General features: G+C 44.0%; 1 pseudogene; it reads left to right on the top strand.

The window, feature by feature from the left end:
* Nucleotides 1-3168: 3168 nt before the first annotated feature.
* LOC109911260 lies at nt 3169-14514 on the top strand (annotated as a pseudogene).
* The last annotated feature ends 648 nt before the right edge of the window (nt 14515-15162 follow it).

Raw genomic sequence — 15162 nt, 5'->3', positions numbered from 1 at the left:
TCCCAGTGACCAGGTAAGAGACTGATTCTGGGCAGCGACACGGACTGAAGTCATAGAGTCATTCATCACGGAAACAGGCCCTTCGGCCCAACTCGTCCATGTCGACCATGTTTCCTGAAATAAACCAGTCCCTTTTGCCTGCATTCCACCCATATCTGTTTCTGTCTCTCCACAAATGCTGCTAGACCTGCTGAGCTTCTCCAGCACTTTCTGTGTTTATAACCTGTGATGTTACCTCTCTCTCTCTCTCCACAGATGTTGCCAGACCTGCTGTGCTTCTCCAGTAATTCTTTTGTTTTTCTTTTCTAACAGGAGCACTGCTGTCCCAAACTCAGTGCCAGTTTTGTGCGTCAAATTGGTATTAATTGATCACATTTCTCAGTCCAGATTCTGCTTCTTCTCTGACAGCCCAGGGTTGAGGATGACCTGCATCCACACCAGGGATTGGAATTGGGATTTGTGGCTGCGTTCCATGAGGGTAGAATCGTCCCATGGTTTATTATGGTAGAACATTGAACAGTACAGACAGGAACAAGACCTTTGACCCGCTATATCTGCGTTGACCCATGATGCCATTCTAAACTATCAGTGTGAGGTTATTCATTTGGGACCAACTGAAGATAGATTAGGGTGCTTTCTAGATGGAATGAAGTTAAACACAGTGAATGTCCAAAGAGACTTTTGGTGCGGACTGAGTGCATTGATTTTTACAACATCATAAACAGGTACAGAAAATAATCAAACAAGCAAATAGAATGACACAAAGAAAAAGGCAAAGAACAGGAACCCACCAAGACTGCACCAACACATGATCCCTTTCTAAACTGAAATCATTTTGCGTCTAGGCTGTTCATGTTCCTATATTCCCTGCCTGGTCATGTATCTGTCAAGATGTCTGTTAAATGATGCTGTTGTATTTGCCCTACCTCTGGCAGTGCCATTCCATCTGTGCCTCTCAAAAGCTTGTAAACTTTTATCAAGTTGCTCCTCATCCTCCAACTTTCAAGTGAAAACAAATTGAATTTGTCTCATCTCTCCTCACAGTTAATGCCCTTTGAACCAGGTACCATCCTGTTAAACCATTTCTGTAACTGTTTCAAAGTCTCCACATCGTCTTTGTAGCGTGGCTACCAGAACTGTCCCCAGTATTCCAAATCGGGCTGACTAATGTTCAGTACAGCTTGTCTTTATATCCAGAGGACTGGAGTATAAGGACGCAAAGTAATGCTGCAGTTCTACAAAACCCTGGTTAGACCCCACTTGGAGCAGGTCTGGGCATCACACCTTAAAACGGATAGATGGGCCTTGGGAAGAGTACAACGTAGGTTCACAAGAATGATACCTGGACTTCAGAGGTTGTTATGAGCAGAATTTACACAAATTAAGCCTGTTGTCTCCAGAATTTAGAAGGTTAAGGTTGATCTGATCAAACATATTGACAGGAAATGATAGGCTGGATAAAGATAAACTATTTCCACTGGTCAGGGATTCGAGAAATGGGGAGGATGCAGTCTGATATTTAGCCCAAACTGTTCAAGAGAGAATTTTGGAAGCACTTGTATCCACAAAGGGTGGGAGAGATTTGGAACTGACTCTCAAAGATGGCAGTGGATGCTGGATCAGTTGTTAGTTTTCAATCTGCAATGGATCAATATTTGTTCAGCAATGATATGAAGGGGATAAGGGCCAAATGCAGGCATGTGGAGCTAGGCCACAGATCAGCCATTGAATGGTGGAACAGGCTGGAAGGGCTGAATGACCTACTCCTGTTCCTGTGAGTGGAACTAATTAATTGGAACTTCTCACAGAGGATGGAGAGAACAGCCTCCTTTTGCTGTTTCTGAACTTATTGTCTTCTGTTACAGGTAAATGTGATACAAAGAAGGCCTCAATGTTGTGGGCACCAGGTCACACTGAATTGGACTGATGTGCTGCAAAACTACATCAGAAATATTGCAGATCTCCGTGTGTCTGATCCTCTGTAAGTGTGTATTACAGACGAACTTTGTCCCTGACAAATCTGCCCTGTTCCCTGGTCACATGAGATTAAATTCTGCAGTGGATAACACCACATTTCCTTCGCAGTTTCCAGAAAGCGAGGGAAAATTACTATGGCCAACATAAAAACCAAACTTGGCAGAAATCTGGACTGAAAAGAGTTGGGAACCTGTATGATAGCATTTCTCAAGAGAGAGAGAGAAAAAAAAAACAAATATTTCAGGTTACTCTTCCACTTTATGCAATATTATTCGATCTTCTCAGAAAAGAATGCAAGTGATGCACACATGGGCACTGAGATCTGAAAATGTTAAGCCATGGATGGATCAGTCGAATTTCAGAATCCCGCAAAGGGAAGTGCAATCTCCAACAATTTGAGGCCAAATATCTCACTGAGCAGTGAGTGGAAATACCATCACTTTTCATCAGCATTAGGAGATTTACCATGATGTTGCCTTGGGGGCTGGACCGTTTCAGTAATGAAGAGAGATTGGAAAGACTGGGGTTGTTTTCACTCAAGCAAAGGAGATTGACAGAGGGGGTACATGATTGAGATGTATAAAATGATGAGGGGCACAGACAGGGAAGACAGGAAGAAACGTTTCCCCTTGAGGGAGGGATCAATGATCAGGATGTGAGATATAGATTGAAGGTAAGGGGCAGGAGGTTAAGAGGAAATGTGAGGTAAATCTTTTTTACCCAGAGAGTGGCGGGGAATCTGGAACTCACTGCCTGTAAGGGTGGGAGAGACAGAAACCCTCATCACATTGAAGAAGGATTTAGAGGTGGACTTACAATGTCAATTCGTGGGAAAATGGGATTAGAAAATACTGAGATCATTGCTTTTGACTGGTATGGACATGATGGGCCAATGGGCCTTTCCCTGTGCTACAGACCTCTTTGGCTCTGAATTGAGATTGAAGATGGTCCTAGCTCTCTTGTGAATTGACTTTACATGCAACAAGAGGTGCTTAAGCATCTCAAAACTATTCAGTGATGTTCTGAGAGGAGCTCTGTTGTAACTGTAGCCTCTTGTCTCTGAACTGGAGCCATCAGTGTAGGAGCTCATTGGTGAGTCTTGGTTAACTTTGAAGGTTTCTACGAATCTCTCCAAGACAAGAAACACAAAGTTGTGTGAACATAATTCCTTTTGCAATTATCTTCCTAAAGGTACTTTATTTTCTAAAAATAAAGATTTACAGAGTCCTTTACTTGTTTAAGAAGACTGGCACAGGAAATGGGAACCTAAGCAAAGGTAAAACAGGAGGGGAAACTGAGGGGACAAAGCAAAGACAGAAAGGTACAAAGCAAAAGTTGAAGGTGGAACAAGACAAGAGTGAGAAACCAATGGGGTCATCATGCAATTCATATCAATTCATATTTCTGCTCCATTTCAATGGGACAGAACAGTCAACAGTTCCCATGGAGTAAAAGACAGGGCATGTGCTGTTTCTCTATTTTCATTGCTTTGACATTGTCTTTGTTTTGTAGTTTCCAGGACACTGCCACAATAATGACATTTGTATTTCAATTCCCTTCTGTTTTCCAGTGAATCTTGTTGTCCGTGGGAACACCCAAGGTAAGAGGGAACTGCAAATTTCTTGGATAATCATTTGGAAATCTGAAGTCTTGCTGAACACATCTTTTAAGCGACCTTTTCCAAACATGCGTCAAATGGGACTTGATCCGAGGCTTTCCGGTCCGGTGTTAGGGAAATTCTCTCAAAGATCAGACACTGAAATCATTTTCAACTCTTCTCCCACGCGGAAACATCACCAGTTAAAATCAGGACTAATGACCATTTTCATTGACTTAGTCACATTGGGCAGAGGCCATTCAGTAACTCTGTACCAGAATTTTACACCACCACAATACTTCTAATGAGCATGAGATTTAAAACAGGCTGTTTTTGAAAACAGAATTGTGATCATTTTGGAGGGTGGAACAGAAGAAGAGTATTATTTAAATAGAGAGAAACTGCAGAAAGCTGCGACATGAAGGAACTTGGGGGCGACTTGTGCATGGAACACAGAAAGTTAGCACCTTTGTGGGGAGGGGCAGCAGGTAATCAGGAAGGGCAAAGGGAATATTGGCCTTATTTCAAGGGAGTTGAAATATATGAGGAGGGAAGTCTTACTCCAACTCTACAAGGAGCTGGGGAGACCACTTCTGGAGCTTTGTGAACAATTTTGCTCCCCTTATTTGAGCAAAGATATCATTTCATTGGTGGCAGTCCAGACAGGGATCACTACAATGATTCCCGGGATGGAGGGATTGTCTTATAAGCAAAGGTTAAACATGTTGGGACTTTACTCACTGGAGTTTAGAAGAATGAGAAATGATCTCATTGAAACATATCAGGGCTTGACAGGTGATGTTTCCCCCTCATGGGAGAGTCCAAGACCAGAATAGTTTCAGAATAAAGGGGCACAGTTGAAGACTGAGATGAAGAGGTATTTCTTCTCTCAGAGGCTTGTGAGTCTTTGGAAATCCTAGCCACAAAGAACTATGTTGGGGTGCAGACTCCTTGTGTATATTTAAGTTTGACTGATTATTGATCAATCGGGCAATCATGGATTCCAGGGAAAAGGCAGAAAAGTGGATGTGGGGAATATCAGATCATCCACAATCCTATTGGATGGCAGAGCAGGATTGAGGGGCTGAATGGCCTACCTCTATTATCATGGTCTTATGGTCTTAAATACGAGTAGGACGGCAGTGTCAGTGATGGCTGAACTGTTAGACAAGATTGGTCAGGCAGAAAAATGAAGGCTTTAATGGAATTGTTACAGTTCATTTAGTTAAAAATATTTTGGAAGTTAAAGATAAAATCCCACGTTACAAATCCAGCAGCAAAATTCAAGATTATGGCACTAACAGATAATGGCAGTGACCGTACACACAATGTAGTTGAGAACAAGAATGTGGAAAATGCATGGTTCTGTCTGTTTTTGACAGGACATCATTATTAAATGGTGCCTCATACACATCAGAACTAGCTGTGATAATCGTTATGATAAATATTAATGGGCATTAACTTCAGTTCTTGGCTTCAGTTCCATAATAAGAGATTATAACACTTGGAAATGGAACAAGCAAGAAGGAATGTGAAGGAGAATAACAGAGAGGAATGTGAACAGACTATAATGGGCAGGCACATGACTCATTAAATTTACTTCACTCGGAAGACTTGGGCGTCACTGGCTGGGTCCAGTATTTATTGCTTCAATCCCTAGTTGTCTCCTTTGAGAAGGTGATAATGAGCTGCCTTCTTGAGCGGCTCTAGTCAACATGCTGTAGGTAGACCGACAATGCCCTCAGGGAGCGAATTCCAGGATTCTGATCCAGTGACAATGATGGAACGGCTGATATACTTCCAAGTCGGAATGGTGAGTGGCTCAGAGGGAACTTGCAGGCGGTGGTGTTGCCATATATCTGCTGCCCTTATCCTTCTAGATGGAAGTGCTGTTGCGTTTGGAAGGTGCTGTCTGAGAGTTTTTGGTGAGTTTATGCAGTGCATCTTGTAGATAGTACACACTGCTGCTGTTGAGCATCAGTGGTAGAAGGAGTGGATGTTTATGAATGTGCTGCCAATCAAGCGGGGGCTGCATTGCCGCTGGATGGTGTTGAGCTTTTTGAGTGTTGTTGGAACCACACTCATCCAGCCTGGTGGGGAGTATTCCAATACACTCCTGACTTCTGCCTTTCGATGGTGAGCTGACTTTGGGGAACTCAGGAGGTAAGTTAGTTGCTACAGGATCCCAGTCTCCGACCTTCTCTTGTCATTGCTGTATGGACATGGCAAATCCAATTGAGTTTCTGGTCAATAGTAACCCCCAGGATGTTGGTAGTGAGGAGATTCAGTGATGGTAACACTGCTGAAGATCAAAGTGTGATTGTTAGATTCTCAATGGTAACCCTTAGGATACTGATTGTGGAGGGGTTTCACTGAGGGTAACACCAATGAACATCAAGAGATTATGGTTCGATTCTCTCTTATTGGATATGGCCATTGCCTGGTTAATTAAGTAACACTTTGCGTTGGATGGGGGAGATCTGGAAAATACAGAAAAATAATATTGCGAGCTTTCTCCTTTGAGGTGCACAGGTTGAGGAGAGACTTGATCGAAGTGTTGAGTATCGTAGGAATGTTTTCACATTGTAATCAAGCTGACTCTATTCAGGCTAAACATAATCTGTGCAGTTAACTCTTCTGCACAGTAGATCTACTGTCACCTGTCAGCGATTGGTCCTTTGAAAAATAAAGAAGCTGACTAAATGGTTGGGCTCACACAGATGATATCAAGCAATCCAGGGTTGGGTGCCCAAAACATTCATCAAATTCAGAACTTTTTGTCTTGAGAGTGCCATTCGGTCAGTAGCCAACTCAAACTGGAGCTCTGTGTGCTAGGACACTGAGGCTGAACTGTACATTGCGTGTATAGCAGTGTGAGGTCAAAAAAATGCAGTGATTGGACCCTCAACCTTCCTGCTTCTCTCTCTTTCTTCAGCATCTGGAAGGCTTGTGCTTTCTGTATATCCCACAAGTGGGTTCGTAAAAGAAGGAGAGACTTTAAAATTTCAATGTGGGACAAAAAAAAAACACACAAGCTGTTTCTTGGTACAAAAATGGACAGTATTTCACTTATACACAGACTAATGTTTATGAAACACTCGCGACCAGTGAAATTGGTGGGTCTTATCACTGTGTGGTATACTTCCCACGGCAAAAGAATGAACCTGTTGAAGTTGTCGTCACTGGTCTGTGAACTTTGACTTTTATTTACATAGAAAACTTTACATGGAAGTGGAGTGCATAGCGTTCAAAGAACAGTACAGTACAGGACATGCCCTTCAGCCCACCAAAACTGCGCTAACACATGATGCCTTTCTGGACTGAAACCATTTTGCCTCTAGGCTGTTCATGTCCCTATATTCCCTGCCTGGTCATTTATCTGTCAAGATGCACCTTAAACATTGCTATTGTATCCACCTTCACCACCACCTCTGGCAGCATATTCCAGGCACATATCACCCTCTGCAAAAAAAAAAATGTGGCTCTCACATCTCCTTTAAATTATCCTCTTTTTTCTTTAAACCTATGTCTTTGAGTAATTGACATTCCGACCCTGGGAAAAAGACTCTAACTATCCTTTCTATCCATGCCTCTCATCATTTTGTAAATTTTTATCAGGTCATCCCTTTCCTTTCAACATTCAAGCAAAATCAGACTGAGTTTATCCAATATCTCCTCATAGTTAATACCCTCCGAACCAGGTACCATCTTGGTGAACCATTTCAATACCATCTCCAAAGCCTCCACACCCTTCAGGTCGTGTGGCGACCAGGACTGCACACAATATTTTCTTCACGTCCAAACCAATTTTTACCCAAAGACGCATGTTTCAACATGATTCACTGCTGAAACTTCAGTTTCATTCAATCAGTCACTTATGTAAGGTTAGGCACCTGAAGTGGGAGTTAATAATTTCTTATGAGGACAGCTTGAGTCGGTTGGGCCTGTACTTATTGGAGATCAAAAGAATGCGAGGCCACCTTATTGAAGAATTTTAGAGGGACTTGACAGGGGAGATGCGGAGAGAGGTTGTTTTCCCTTGTGTGGGAGAGACTAGAAACAGAAAACCATCATCTCGGAGTAAGGTGAGGGAGTCGCCCACTGAAGACAGAGACAAGCAGGAATTTCTTCTCTCTGAGGGAAGCAAATCTGTGGGATTCTTTATTACAGAGGGCTGTCAAAGCTGGGCTGTTGAGTATATTTGAGGCTAAATTACTGAGATTTTTAATCAGGAAGGGGGAATCGAGGTTTATGGGGGGGAAAAGACAGGAAAGTGGAGTTGACAATGATCTGATCAGCCGTGATCTCATTAAGTGGAGGAGCAGACCCAACAGGCTGAATGGCTTAATTCTGCTCTTATGGTCTTGAAGTCTAATCTCATTGAAAGGTGGAGGGGACTCAATGACCAAATGGCATACTCCTGTTTCTGTTTCTTACAGCCATATGACCCCTCCTCAGGTCATGGGACCAAAACTGTTTATAACACTCCAACTAAGTAGAAAAGAAAACTGACAGTAGTTGTCCTGACTGGATTGTACAAAATACTGGGGATAGGTAGGCCGAGCTTGATAATCTGTTTGGAAAAAAAGTATGAGTGATCATGAATGTTTCAGGAGCAGTTTCCAATGTAACAAAAGCCTATCATAAGCTGTAATGATGCACCTTTGCTTTCGATTTAGATAAAAATGTGGCTTTCCATGTTGTCCCAATTTCACCTTTGGAAGGAGAGATACTGAAACTGAATTGTCGATACAAGTACAATAATCGGTGGAAGAAGGACTTTGCCTTTTATCGAAATGGCAAAGGGATCCATTCAATGAAGCTCACAAAACGTGAGTCTTCACATAACATTAAAGTAAACAGCACTGATGACAGTGGATGGTACAAATGCTAAATTGGTCGGTCGGAATCCAGAAGTGTTAAAGTTCAAGTTCGAGGTACGTACTTGATGTTACAATCTGTGGGAGACAATCTGCACATTTCTCTCAATTTAAAGACTGGAGACATTCTGAATCATCCAGTACGGAAGAGGCCCTTTGGCACATCATGTCTGTGCTGCCAAGGCTACATCAATCCCAATTTTCTGCATAGCCTTGAATTTTATGACACTTCAAGTACTCATCCAAACACCTTGTAAAAGTTGTGTGGTTTCCCGCCTCAACTTCTCTCCCTGGCAGTGCATCCGGATCCCCACCACCCTCTGGGTGAAACAATCCTCAAATCACGCTCTAAACCTCCTGCCTTTCACTTTAAAATGGTGCCCCTTTTGTTCTTGACCCTTCATCTAAGGATAACAGCTGCTTCCCACTCCCACAGTCCATGCCCCTCATAATCCTACACACCTCTACCAGGTCCCCCCCCCACCCACCTCAGCTCCAAAGAAAACAACCCAAACTCATTCGCTCTCCACCTATCCCCACCCGCGTACCTTTGGCAGAATCCATTCATCCTCATCTCTGCTTTCAATCTGCCCCACCCTCTTCTCCTGAAAGAGTGACCTCTCATTCTAGTTTGTTCCACATGAGGAAACATCCTATCTCCATCTACGTTGTTAATGTTCCTTTAACATCTTATGACTAAAGTCACTTCGGTCCCACTCTCTCATTAGGGAGAAAGGGGACTGGGTGGTGTTTTAATCTGAGGGTCACCACGCCTCAGGTGAGGGGAGAGTTGGAGATGTAAAATCCTCCATGTTCACCTCAGCTGGTGTGGGAATTGAACCCAAACCGTAGACATCATCTGTAAGACAGACTAGCCATCCAGCCAACTGAGCTAGCCACCAAACAGCCTGTCATCCTGCTAAACTCTGTGCAACTTGTTCAGTCTCCCTTCATAAGACAATCTTTAGCGTCTCGTGGAATCTGGGGAAATTGCAATATGATGGTGTGACCCATGTCAAGGGTCACAATATATCATTGCCAAATAGAGTCATGGAATCATACAATACTGAAACAGACCCTACTGCCCAACTTGTCCAAGCTGACCAGGTTCCTTAAACTGAAGTAGTCTCATTTGCCTGCGTTCGGCTGATATCCCTCTGAACCTTTCCTATGCATAGACCTGTCCAAGTGTCTTGTAAATGTTGTATCTACTTCTACCACTTCCTCTGGCAGCTCACTCCTCATACGCACCACCCTCCGTGTGAAAATGTTGACCCTCAGGTCCCTTTTAAATCTTTCCCCTCTCATTTTAAAACTATGCCCTCTAAGTTTCAGACTCCCCCCAACCTTGGGAAAAGACCTTGGCTATTCATCTTATCTATGGATCTCATGATTTTATAAACTTCGATAAGGTCACCCCTCCACCTCCGACACTCTAGGGGAAGAAAGTCCCAGCCTCTTCTTTGGGTCTCAGCAACATTCTTGTGAATTTTGTTTTTTGCCACATTTCTAGCTTAATAACATCCTCCTAATAGTAGTGTCACCAGAATTCCATGCAGTACTCCAAAAGTGGCTTACCCACCTCCTGTACATCCACAACATGATGTCCCAACTCCTATACTCAATGGTCTGAGCAATGAAGGAAAGCGTGCCAAACGCCTTCTTTCCCACTCTGTCTACTTGTGACACAGGTTTCAAGGAACTATGCGCCCTCACCACTCGGTCTCTCAGTTTGACAATACTACCAGGGCCCTACCATTAACTGTATAAGTCCTGCCCTTGTTTGTTTTTCCAAAATGCAACACCTCAGATTTATCCAAATTGCACTCCATCTGCCTGTTGGTCCCAATGATCAAGATCCCCTTGTCCTGTTAGCTAACCTTCATCATGTCTACAGCCTTTCCATCTTCTCTTCACAAGTCAGCCCACTCCTCCTGAGTCTGAGCCCGTCAATAGACTGGACTGTCACCACAATTGTGAAAGACATGGAAATAGTTAGCAAGGCAGTTGGTGAGAATTTCACAAAGAGCTTATAGTGGATACAGATGGGTTATAAGGAAAAGTGCAGAAGTCTCGCAGATGGAATACAATATGGGGGAATGTGAGATTTTGCAATTTTGCAGAAAGAATAGAAGAGTTGAATATTATTTAAATTGAGAAAGACTGCAAAATGTTACAGAACAGAGGGATTAGGGAGTACGCGTCTGTGAATCACATAAAGTTAGCATCCAAGTACAATGGGTGGTTGGAAGGCAAAGGGCCTTTACTTTGAAGCGAATGGAGTATAAAATTCAAGAGGTTTTGCTAATACTCTACAAGACACGAGTCAGACCATGGGGATACTGTGAATAATTTTGGGGCCCCGTATCTGAAGAAAGATAGACTGGGCGTTGGAAGCAGTCCAGGGAGTTTCAGTTGGCTGATTGTGCATATGGTGGGACTGTCTGATGAGGGAGAGTTTGAGTAGGTTGGGCCTGTCCACGTAGTTTAGAAGAACGAGGGGCGACCTTATTGATGATATTTGGAGGGACCTGACAGGGGAGATGCAGAGAGAGTTTGTTTCCCCTTGTGTGGGAGAGCCTGGGACCAGAGGGACATCATCTAAGAACAAGGGGATATCACCCATTGAAGACAGACGTGAGGAGGAATTTCTTCTCTCAGAGAGGAGTGAATCTGTGAAATTCCTTACCATAGAGGGTTGTCGTGGCTGGGTTGTTGAGAATATTCAAGGTTGAGAGAGAGAGAGAGCTGTTTAATCAGGGAGATTATGGGGAATAAAAAGCAGGAAAATGGTATTAATGTTGATCGGATCAGCTACAATCTCATTGAAAAGGGCTGCAGACTCAATGGGCAGAATGGCCTACTTCCGCTCCTACATTTTACAATCTGTTAAAAACAATCTGAACCTCTCACAATGAATTTATATCCCTTCTTAATAAGGTGACTGATTCGATACACAGTTACTGCCGATGGAATCCCGATGGTGCTGTGTGTAATTGAAGTATAAACCATACTGTCCCTACCCCTTTGATAATCCTGGGAGTGATTGATAATGTTCACTTAGTTCGCCACTTATACTGGCAGATTTTCTGAAGACAGAGATAAAGGCAAGCTCACAGAGAAAGAGAGAGAGCAAAGGATAAGTTCCGACAGAGGACAAACACTTATGCTGTACCCATCCCAGGATTCCAGAAGACTGAAAGGCTTTTGCGTGAAAGGGAGAGGCAGAACAGGCTAGAGTGTTGGAGGCTGAGGGGTGAACTTAAAGAGGTTTATAAAGTCATGAGGGGCAGAGATAAGGTGAATGGCCGAGGCCTTTTCCCCAGGGTAGAGGAGTCCAAAACTAAAGGGCTTAGATTTGAGGTGAGAGGGGAAAGATTTAAAAAGGACCTGAAGGACAACATTTTCACACAGAGAGTGGTGCATTTATGGAACGAACTGCCAAAGGAAGTGTAGGAGGCTTGTTCAATTACAACATTTAAGATATTTGGACAGGTACATGGAGAGAAAAGGTTTAGAGGGATAATGGCCAACCACAGGCAAATGGGACGAGTTCAGTTTGGGTCGTCATTGACGAGTTGGGCTGAATGGCCTGTTTCCGTGCTTTATGACTCTATGATTCTGTGAATCTAGTGGCATTGAAACGAAATTTGAAACTTGGAAAGCAAGAGAAAGATAAAGTTTCGCTCTCTACCCCATCCTTTGTCACTAAATGCTCATCTTCTTTGCCCCTCATCACCGCTGCATCTTTCGCCCTGTGATTATAACAGTTGATTGATGAGCCCCGATTGTGTGTTACATTCCAGAACGCTTTGACAAGCCCGTACTGAGGGTGGAGCCGGCGGCTCCAGGTCACGTTGAGGTGCATTGATCAGACAGCGCGGCCCTCCATCCGGCTTCGCTACACATTTTACAGAGACGGCAGCCCCCTGGAGACAGCGCCGGATGATGGTGGTGTATACACCATCAACGCAGCGGCTGTAAACTTTTCTGGGAATTACACCTGCGAAGCGATCGAGACGAATTATGGCCTGAGGAAGCGGAGCGACAATGTTCACCTTTCCGTTACACGTAATTATCTGTCATTATTGCAAGTCCACAACATAAATTAAAGGCTTTTCGACCTATTGAGACAGAAACAGCCACCTCACTATTCTCTAATCCCTATTTCCCCAGCACTGGGTCCCATAGCCTTGGCATCGTGAGGGCGCATTTAAACACATCTTCAATGTGATGAGGATTTCTGCCTCTCCCACTTTTACAGGCAGAGAGTTCCAGATCCTGTGAGTGAAAATGTTTTTCCTCACATCCCCTCTAAACCTCCTGCCCCTCAACTTTCATCTATACACGCACCACCCGGTTCATTGATCCCTCCACCAAAGGGGAAAAGTTTCTTCCTGTCTACCCTATCTATGCCCCTCATCATTTTCTACATCTCAATCATGTTCCCCTCTCTCAATCTCCCCTGCTCGAAGGAAGACAACCCCAATCTGTTCAATCTCTCTCCATCACTGAAACTTTCCAGCCCCAAGGCAGTCTCCTGATAAATCTGCCTCTGCACCCTCTCCCAGTGCTAACACATGCCTCCAAAAATGTACAGAATGTGCGAACCAGACACAACACTCTCACTGTGGTTGCGCGTTTTCATTTCAAATGCGATCGCGGTCATCACCAAAGCTGACACGATGCTAACAGCCTTGACTGGCGTTGAAGGATTGTTAGGAGTCTCCCATGCTGACCCTGTCTCAGGATTTTCTCGCTCTCATTCTGATCACTGAGCTTTCACAAGCCCAAACACTCTATAGCTGAAACGGAAACATGTCCTTCTGCTTTCCAGAGGCGTTTGCTGTCCCTAAGTTGAAGGTGCATCCTGAGGGACAGCTAGTTGATGGCCAATGGTTTAAGCTGGTGTGCTCGGTTGAAGAGAATCTCTCCAAAGCTTCCTTGCGGTACGGCTTTGACAGAAATGGGATCCCTCTCCAGTCTCCGTCCGACCACAGCGATTACATCTCTGGGTCAGCTCGTCCGGCCGACTCGGGTACTTACCATTGCGAAGTCACGGGCAGTAAGGTGTGGAAACACAGTAATCAGCTCCATTTGTCCATCAGACGTGAGTACTATTTATTATTGTTCCTTTCTTTAAACTGTGAAGGATTCAAAATAGTGTCAAATTATCATCACTCTCCACAACTCACAGCCATAGAGCACTAGAGACAAACAGCACAGGGTAATGGGTAGCCCATTTAGGACTGATATGAGGAGAAATGTTTTCACCTAGAGATTGGGAAGCCTGTGGAATTCACTTCCCCAGAAAATTATGGAAATTATTTCATGGGAGTCGACCATTCGGCTCTTCCAGCCTGCTCCGCCCGTTCAATGGGATCATGAATGATCATCTGACACAGTTCACTGCCCCACACTGTCCCCTTGGCCCATGCGAACTCTGTCCAACTCCTTCCTGAACAGCACACAATGTTCTCGGCCCAACCACTTTCTGTGACAGAGAATTCTACAGGGTTTCCACTCTCCCAGTGAAGACATTTGTCCCCATCTCAGTCCTATCCTGCCTCCTTTAGACTATGAGCCCACAGCCCGAAACTGCCCTCCATACAATTAGGGATGGGCAATAAACGCTGGACTACCCAGTGACACGCATCCAATGACTGAACATACAAAAATGAATATGAGAATGGATGTGATTGTGATAAAGTTCATAGTTGAGTTTGCAATTAACTCTGCCAAGCAAAGGGACCTAACATTTGTTTATATTTGCAGGAATTCCAGTGTCAAAGCCGGAACTAATAATTCAATCCGGAAAGGAGCTAAGCAAAGGAGATGTGGGATCCTTAATCTGTTCAGTCTCCAATGGTTCTCTGCCGATTTATTACCAATTCTACAAGAGCTCAAGTGTGGAACTGTCCTGGGAGCTTTCCAACAGTACCGAGCTTTTTTACAACATTGAAGCCATCAGCAGAAAGGACAAAGGGATTTACCATTGCTCGGTGAGAAATGAGGTGACAGGCCCTCTGCACAGTGAAGACATAGAGATCACAGTCATTGGTGAGTTCACAAGGACTCTCTCCCAAAGAGTAACTGATCCATCGGCTCAGGGACCACTGCTGGTGCGATCAGCTCAAAGTTGGTGCTTCGTCCTTGAAGACCACACTTTGGATTAAGGTGACACAGCCTTGGATATTAGAGTCATAGAGGTATCCAGCATGGGAACAGGCCCTTCAGCCCAACTCGTCCATGCTGAACAGGTTTCCCAAAAAGTCCCATTTGCCTGCATTTGGCAACTTCTTTTGAATGTTGTCATTGGTACCTGCCTCTACCATTTCCTCTAGCAGCTCATTCCATACGTGCACCATCCTCTGTGTGAAAATGTTTCCCCTCAGGTACCTTTCCTCTCTCAGCTTATCCTATGCCCTTTAGTTTTAGACACCCCTACCCTGGGGAAAAGCCCTTGGTTTTATCACCTTATGTATTCCCCTCAGGATTTTATAAACCTCTCTGAGGTCACCCTTCAGCATCCTATGTGTCAGAAATAAAAATCCCAGCCTATCCAGCCTCTCGTTATAATTCAAACTTTCCAGTCTCGGTAACATCCTTGTAAATGTTTTTGGCACCCTTCCCTGTTTCAGAACAACTTTTCTGTAGCAGCGTGAACAGAATTGTACACGGTATTCCAAATGTGGCCTCACCAAAGTC

This window comes from Rhincodon typus, unplaced genomic scaffold (genome assembly GCF_021869965.1).
Source record: "Rhincodon typus isolate 14 unplaced genomic scaffold, sRhiTyp1.1 hic_rhity00003789, whole genome shotgun sequence".
NCBI classification, from domain to species: Eukaryota; Metazoa; Chordata; class Chondrichthyes; order Orectolobiformes; family Rhincodontidae; genus Rhincodon; species Rhincodon typus.
The sequence above is the reverse complement of the archived record's forward strand: the minus strand, read 5'-3'. Positions and strand labels throughout refer to the sequence as shown.